The sequence below is a fragment of the Myotis davidii genome, unplaced genomic scaffold (genome assembly GCF_000327345.1).
Source record: "Myotis davidii unplaced genomic scaffold, ASM32734v1 scaffold964, whole genome shotgun sequence".
Classification (NCBI taxonomy): domain Eukaryota; kingdom Metazoa; phylum Chordata; class Mammalia; order Chiroptera; family Vespertilionidae; genus Myotis; species Myotis davidii.
The window spans coordinates 2,507,695-2,515,578 of record NW_006298351.1 but is presented as its reverse complement, the minus strand read 5'-3'; positions in this window follow the sequence as shown (position 1 = coordinate 2,515,578).

Genomic DNA, 7,884 nt, shown 5'->3' with positions numbered 1-7,884 from the left:
GCGCGCTCTCCAGTCACCCCCAGAGGCTGTCAGCCCCCGCCCGGTGAGCTGCCACTGCCGCTGGCTCCCCTACAGCTCTGGTCCCCGGCGCTCAGCACCGGTCCCCCCACTTTGGAGACATTTGTTTATATGTCTGGCTCCTCCACTAGCTTGTGAGTCCCGGAGGCCTGGAACCCCCTCTCTTCCGCTTTTTCATCCAAGTTAGCTCTCCAGTCACCCCCAGAGGCTGTCAGCCCCCGCCCGGTGAGCTGCCACTGCCGCTGGCTCCCCTACAGCTCTGGTCCCCGGCGCTCAGCACCGGTCCCCCCACTTTGGAGACATTTGTTTATATGTCTGGCTCCTCCACTAGCTTGTGAGTCCCGGAGGCCTGGAACCCCCTCTCTTCCGCTTTTTCATCCAAGTTATATTTCTGTGGCCCTTCGCGTGTGACTTTTGCGCAGTGGAACAGTTTGTACTTTGTAGGCAGACAGACCCGGGTTCTCTCCCTGACCCGCCGCTTAGCCATGTGACCTTGAGCAAGTTGCTTTGCCTTTTAAGCCTATTTCGTCCTCTGAAAAGTGAGGCTAATAATACCCATCTCACAGTTTTGTAAGTATTCTATTATTGTAGCATAGCACAAGTGTGCAATAAATACCATACTCACTTCCTCCATCACCATTATGACCACCCCCCGCCCCCCGAATCGCTGCCGCCATCATAATCATCCTCAGTGTAGGCACCATATTTTATGTCCCAGGGCTTGGCATGCAGCAGGTGTCAGTCAGTGGTGGATGAAAGGGTGAATGAAGGAATGGGTTATTTGTTCCTGAACCCGTTTTTGACCCCGTGGAGGCTGGAACGAAGCACCAATGACATCCAGTCATCTGAATTGCAGTTGGCTTAGGCCGTGGTCGGCAAACTGCGGCTCTTTGGCCCCTTGAGTGTGGCTCTTCCTAAGCCCTAAGAGTACCCTAATTAAGTTAATAACAATGTACCTACCTATATAGTTTCAGTTTAAAAGTTTTAGCTCTCAAAAGAAATTTCAATCGTTGTACTGTTGATATTTGGCTCTGTTGACTAATGAGTTTGCCGACCACTGGCTTAGTGGATAAAGTCATCTGACTTTATTTGCAGCTTCTAAGAATATTTAACTTGCTTTCATGTGTGTGAGGATTGGGATTTAGGGCAGTCAAGTCTGGAGACGTAGGCCCACATGGTCTGCTGATGGGACAGGATCTGCCACAGGCAACTTGAGGACTCGGGGACTTAGCCCTGAGCTGTGGCTGTGGTAGATGTCCAGGAGCAGTTATGAAGTTGGAACATGCATAGAGATGGCCACAGAAAGGATGGATGAGGTCACAGGTTTGATGCCCCAGCAGGAAGGAGTCGTGTGATTTGGAGGGAAGTTAAGAATCAGGCAGGGCTGACTTCCAGGTAAGTAGAGGTTAGCCATTGGGGAATAACGCCAGGTGGCAGGGTCCTCAGCCTTGGAGCTTGGAATAGAGGGGAGGACTTTCAAGTCTGGGACACCTGGAGAAAGTGAGGGAGGACTCCTGGTTCTGAACAGGGTCCCAGGTTCACACCAGAGATCTGAGGACCAGAACAACATAAAATTGTAGAACTCATCAGTGCCAGAATCCTGATGAAGGGAGAATCCAGGGACTGAAACCAGGCCACAGCGCCAGGCAAGCTGATTGGCCCAAGCAGGGCCTGCGCGTAGCTTAGCCCCGTGGGAGAGAGAGACGTGAAGCTGGCTAGATCTTGAGAGCCAGAGCCAAATGGACTCAGAAATCAGCAGGCATACATGCTGGCCCAGGTTCGTTCACTCATTCTGTAAGTGTGCACGGTGGATGCTGGGCCCTGCGGATCAAAGATGCTTCAGATGTAAGATACTCTTGCCCTCCAGGACCTTAAAGTTCAAGGGATAAACACAAGTGAAGAAACACTGCAGTAATCACAGGGTCTTTGCTTCTGCTTCTGCAACCCTCTTTTCCCAATTAGGTGTATGTCTGACTCTGTCACTTCAGATCTCTGATCAAATGCCACTTCCTCAGACAGGCCTTGCGTGCTGATCCCTCTGTTGACCCATGCTCTTTATTCCCGCCCCCCACCCCCCAATAGTGCTAAACTCTACCTCACACTGTATTATGTACTGTTTGTTTATTGTCTGTTTCCCTCATTAGAATGTAAGCTCCATGAGGGCAGGGGTTTTATTTTATTTACCTCAGCTGCTTGGCACATAGAAGGTGCTCAATAAATCTTTATTGAATGAATGAATACATCATGTGATGAGTGTTTCTCTCTCTTTATGTAAAGTTGTATGTCTTGTGGGAGGTGGAGGAGGGCGACTCAAGGAGGGCTTTCTGGCGGAGAGAGATGGGAGCTGAGTTCTGAGTGCTGAAAAGGAGTAGGCGTTATTTAGGGACTATGGACTCCGATCCCTGGTAGAGGGAATATTTGGGCAAAGCAGAGGTGTATTTCGGGTGCTGTTTGGTTGGATCATTGAGTGGGTGGCACAGTAGTGTGAGATGAGGCTGGAGAAATGGCAGGGCTCAGATAGTGTGCCACACTGTGGGATGTGGTCTTTTTTTTTTTTGGAAGGCTATGTGAGCACTACAGAGTTTCTTCCATGAATTGGCTGTGATGTCTTGGCAAGGGCATTAAATGTTTTAGGCCTCAGTTTGCCTGTCAGTCGGATGGAGGTGGGTTGCACTGGTTCAGTGGTTTCTAGTCTCTCTTCTGCTGCAACCACATAATGGTGGTGTTACACTACCTGGGACCCTTGCACTGGCGAAGCCAGTGGGGTGGGCAGTTTCCAGGGCACTACTGGTAACCGCCCTGTCCCCCTTGTGTGAGTAGGGATGCTCATTCTAGTATATTTTAGACCATAATTCACTCACAATAGGACTTTACTATTAGATATATGATTATTTACGTCATGCCATTGTCTCCTATTAGTCAGTGACATTCTGAGGACAGGTGGTATCTGACTCGTGTCCCTAGTGCCCAGCACAGTGAGGGTTTTCAGTGAATACTCACCAAATGACTGAATGAAATACTTGCAAAAGAGCCCATATCTCATCTGAACCTAGAATGTAGAGTTTGAAAAGTGCCAGACTAGGTAAGCTTTAAAGTTTCTTCCAGCTTTAACCCTGATTATGGCATTCTTAGTACAGGCTACAAAGTTGACTTCATGACAAGTAGCCCGCATGTAAACCAGGTCCTAAGAAGGTGCCAGCTCTCCAGGCCTCAGTGTCCCATCTGTTCCAGGGTGATGTTGGACAAGATCATCTCTAACGCTCAGCACTGACATTCTAGCAGCAGGAACATCTACTGGGGGCTGCCGTGCAAGGAATTGAGCCAGTGTCCCTTGCATGACATACTGCTGTAGGATTGAGGGTGCCCAGTTGGCCGGCTTTGGCAGGTGGTGGGTAGGTAGCCTAGGCAAGAAATAAGGTCATAAATACCAACCAGGGTGAAAGTTCTGTCTCCTCCTTTGAGTGCATAGTGAGGGGCTACATGACACAGTTCCCTTAGCAGGGCAGCACCCAGTCAGCATGTGAATTCCATTTGCTCAGCTATAGGGCACAATCTCTCTTCCTCCTTTACTTTTCTTCATTCCACGTTCATTTAACAACAGTAACAACAACTGTAACAAGCCCTTGTATACCTCTTACCCTGTCAGACACTTTTCTGAGCGTTTTACATGCATACAATGATTTCATTCTCCCAACACCCCAATATAGTAAATGCCTGATTGTCTCCCTCTTACAGAGGAGGGATTGAGTGCACAGAAGTTAACTTATCTAAGGTCACACAGCTGGTAAGTGGCAGAGGCAGCATTTGAAACAGGTATTTCATTTGAAGCCAGCGTCAGTTCTCTTTCCCCCTGCTCCCTTCTGGCTCTCTGTCTGCAGACCTGGCTTAGGGGTTGCAGATACAGATGTGACTGGGTTTCATTCCTTGCCCTCCAGCAGTGCCCATTGCAATCTAGTCCCAGGGACAGACAAACCCACAGACGATTACAATCTAGTCTGGGAGTTGAGTGGGTAAAGGGCATTTCATACAGGATACGAACAAAAGCAAGGAGTACGGATCAGGTTTTATATGTAGGATGGGATGCTGGCAGCTTAGGGAGCATGTGGGAGAGTGGTGAGGGAGGGAGAAGGAGCCGATCACAGAGGATACTGAAAGGCTGTACCAAGAAGCTCGCACTTCTGCCTGGATGTGGTCACAGGTTCTTTCCACATACAGCCCGGGCTTCCCTTGCCCATTCTCAGTCCCAAGTGAACCACGCCAAGTGATGATTCCATTTCAGTCATGTCCACTCTGGTTAGGTCTAATTCAACTGCGCCCATAGCCTTAAAATTTGTTTGAAAAGAAAAATCACATATGTTAGCTCTGTGAACTTGGAGATAAGATGTATAGGAAAATCATGTTTACAGGGTCACTACTGAAGTTACAACATGAAAGAGAGGGATGGTTTCTGGCTCATGGTAGATGATCAAGAAATATTTACAAAATTGTATGGTCCACTTCCAGTCACGTGAGCCTCTCTCTTCATCTCCTGTATATTCTTTCGTGGTTTCCACACATTCATTAAAGAAAACCTTAGGGAGAAGGCGCCTCAGAGAATAGATGCCACTGTTGTTGTGAGCTGCCCTCCCTGGAGATGTAGGTTGTGTATATGCGCATAGTGGTGCCATGGACACCGGCTAATGTGGATGAGAGATTTGATAGAGGGACCTTTGTTGTAATAGTTTGCCCAAGCCCTGTCCCAAGATCTATTACCGTGTGAGCTCTTTGTTTCAGAGACTCCAAACCATGAGGACAGTGACCATGTTTCTCTATTCCAGATGGGCTGACACTTCTCCTTCTGCATCACAGCACCTCGTGCCTTGCTGCCTCAGCTGCTGTTTGTGTGCACATTTGTTTCCCTGGGTGTGTTTGAACCATTGTCTAGTAAATTTTATAAATGCCTCTTGAGCCCTTAGCAGGCATTTCTGATGGCACTTTCTCTTCTCCCATCTGCTTCTGTGTCATCTGAATAAAGCCTTTTCATCCTTAATGGAGCTGGGAGAAGAGGGTGCCCCCCCCTCCCCATCATGCCATCATCCCCAGGTGTAGTGTTACTTTTCCAGGAATTCCTTTAGTCCTCTGCCTTGGACTCTTATGAAGGCCAGCCTCCATATTTGCTCTTTATGCTGGTAGGGAGATTTTATTTCTCTTTGTGTTGGAACTATGAATTATTGGAATTTAAGAAAGCAACAGTGGAAAACTTTCTGGATGTCTGAGGTTATTTACAAATTCCTTTGTTCAATTTCCCAAAACAATATGTGCTCATAAAAACATATGCAGTTCACAAGTATATAAAATAAAAAACAAAATCCCTGCTCCCCACTCTCCATTCCCCTCCCTTCTTCCCCACCATTTCTCCTTGGAGGCAACACCCAGATTACAGTTTGGTATGTTTCTTTTCAGATTTTTTTCTAATTCCTGTATGCATCAGCATAACTAAATTGGGCTAGGGCAGTGGTCGGCAAACTGTGGCTTGCGAGCCACATGTGGCTCTTTGGCCCCTTGAATGTGGCCACGAAGTTTCAATCACACTGTACGTGCGCACCCGCATGTGGTATTTTGTGGAAGAGCCACACTCAAGGGGCTGCAGTTTGCCGACAACTGGGCTAGGGTAATAAGCAACCACAAAATATTAGTGGCTTAACAACAAAAATTTATTGCTCGCTCACACTTAAGGGTTCAGTGTGGGTTCGTGGGGGTGGTGGTGGGAGATGGGGTTCTCATCTATCTTGGTTATTCAGAGACCCATGCTTCCAGCTCATCACAATAAGTCACTGAGGGAAAGGAACATGGGAAATTGTGGCTTTTAAGACTTCTCTCCAGAAGTGACTGCTCACATCTTATTCACCAAAGCATGGCTGACTTCAGGGAGGCTGAGCTGTGCTGTCCTCCCCTGAGGGTGTAAGAGAAGAATCTGAATATCTGTACCAAGGACCACTCTATGGCTATACTAAAAACCATTGAACTATACACTTTCAATAGGTGAATTGTATGGTATATAAATTATCCTATCCAATAAAGAGGGAATATGCTAATTGACCTTCATGCTGTTGCAAAAGATGGTGGGTGCCCACAGCCAATAAGGAGGGAGTATGCTAATTGACTGCCAGCCCTCAAAGATGGTGGTGCCCACAGCCACAAGATGGCGGCGCCCAGTCCCCTCAGCCCTGCCAGGTACCTGTCTCCGGAGTCCCCCAGTCCCCTCAGCCCCCCAGCCACCAGGGCTGGCCTGAGACATAGGTAAACCTCAGATGGTGGCTACCTAGCTGCCCAGGGCCACCTGAGGCTTAGGTAACCAGGGCCGGCTGAGGCTTGCGCTGCTGGCAGTGGTAGCAGCATAGGTGTGATGGAGCGTCGCTTTCCCCTGATCGCTGGGTTGCCTTCTGTCCCTGAGGGCTCCTGGACTGTGAGAGGGGGCAGGCTGGGCTGAGGGACCCCCCCTCCAGTGCATGAATTTTCATGCACTGGGCCTCTAGAGTATTTCAATAAAGCTGTTGAAGAAATGCTACGAGCGTACCCAGTTCTCGTCATTGAAGAATGCTTGTCTCCTAGGTTGTAATTGGAAATATGCTTTAGAAACTCAAATTAGTCCAGTGCACCCTGTTGTTAATTCTGCATTGCAATATTGCCTGTTATTGGTATACTAAAGGCTTGATGCACGAAATTCATGCAAGAGTAGGCCTTCCTGCCCTGGCTGGTTTGGCTCAGTGGATAGAGTGTTGGCCTGTGGACGGAGGGGTCCAAGGTTCGATTCCAGTCAAGGGCATGTACCTTGGTTCCGGGCACATCCTCGGGATGGGGTGTGCAGGAGGCAGCTGATTGATGTTTCTCTCTGGTCCCAGGTTCGATTCCAGTCAAGGGCATGTACCTGGGTTGGAGGCACATCCCCAGTAGGAGATGCACAGGAGGCAGCTGATCGATGTTTCTCTCTCATCGATGTTTCTGACTCTCTGTCTCTCTCCCTTCCTCTCTGTAAAAAATCAATAAAATATATTTAAAAAAAAGATTAGGCCTTCCTTCCCCCAGCTGCCAGCACCGGCTTCCTTCTAGCCCCTGGGACCCGGACTGGCTTCCCTCCGGCCACCTGCAGGCACCCGGGACCCAGGCTGGCTTCCCCCATCATGCCCCGGCTTCGTCAGGAAGGATGTCTGGAATGACGCCCAGAAGACATCCAGTCTAATTAGCATATTACCCTTTTATTATTATAGATGGGCTCCTTGGTTATCTGTGTCTAATGGAATCTTGTCCTGGTGGCATGAAGTAGTGGCAACTGTAACAGCTACTTATTTTGTTTTTGTGAGGGTTAACTTGAATATGTACCTAAAGAGTAAAGTTTATGCTTCTTATGAGGGCTCCATATAATCTTTTCTGCCACCTGAGATGCAGTATAGCATGGTAGATAAAAGCTTGGGATTTGTAGCCAATTTAACATTAGGCCAATTTTATTCTGAGCCTTAGTTTCTTTATCTATATACCTAGGGGTTTCTCAGCCTGACTTGTGCCCTCTCACAATCTGCGACCCCTTTGGGGATCTTGGATTGCTGGTTTTGGCCTGATCCCCACAGGCCAGGCCGAGGGACCCCACTGGTGCACGAATTCATGCACCGGGCCTCTAGTATGCATATAAGATCTTTGGTTAATCTCTTCCCGCCCTCCCCCTTTCCCCCTTCCCTCTGAGATTCATCAATCTGTTCCATGTTTCTGTGCCTGTGCATTGAGCATCTGCCCCTTTGGTGGTCAGTGCATGTCATAGTCACCAGTCAAATGGTCAGACAGTCACTTAGGCTTTTATATATATACTAGGGGCATGGTGCACAAAAATTTGCA